The following is an 811-nucleotide window of genomic DNA, read 5'->3' as shown; positions in this document are numbered from 1 at the left end:
GATGATTTCAATGATGCTCACATAAAGGATAAGAATTGAAACATAAAGAGAGCATCATGAAGAATATTACTAGCACATTTAAGTCTAACCCACTTCCTATGCATATGGATTTTGTGAGCAAACAACTTGTGGGAACAATAATCAACTTGCATAGGAAGGTAAAGCAAGCATAACTTCAAAATTTTAAGCACATAGAGAGGAAACTTGATATTATTGCAATTCCTACAAGCATATATTCCTCCCTCATAATAATTTTCAGTAGCATCATGAATGAATTCAACAATATAACCAGCACCTAAAGCATTCTTTTCATGATCTACAAGCATAGAAATTTTATTACTCTCCACATAAGCAAAATTCTTCTCATGAATAATAGTGGGAGCAAACTCAACAAAATAATTATCATGTGATTGGAAATTAAGATCAAGATGACAAGTTTCATGGTTATCATTATTCTATAAAGCATACGTGTCATCACAATCATCATCATAGATAGGAGGCATGCTTTCATCATAATAAATTTGCTCATCAAAGCTTGGGGGACAAAAAATATCATCTTCATCAAACATAGCTTCCCCAAGCTTGTGGCTTTGCATATCATTAGCATCATGGATATTCAAGGAATTCATACTAACAACATTGCAATCATGCTCATCATTCAAATATTTAGTTCCAAACATTTTATAGATTTCTTCTTCTAGCACTTGAGCACAATTATCCTTTCCATCATACTCACGAAAGATATTAAAAAGGTGAAGCGTATGAGACAAACTTAATTCCATTTTTTTGTAATTTTCTTTTATAAACTAAA

The sequence above is a fragment of the Triticum urartu genome, chromosome 5, assembly GCF_003073215.2.
Source record: "Triticum urartu cultivar G1812 chromosome 5, Tu2.1, whole genome shotgun sequence".
Lineage (NCBI taxonomy): Eukaryota > Viridiplantae > Streptophyta > Magnoliopsida > Poales > Poaceae > Triticum > Triticum urartu.
This window is presented reverse-complemented; position numbering follows the sequence as displayed.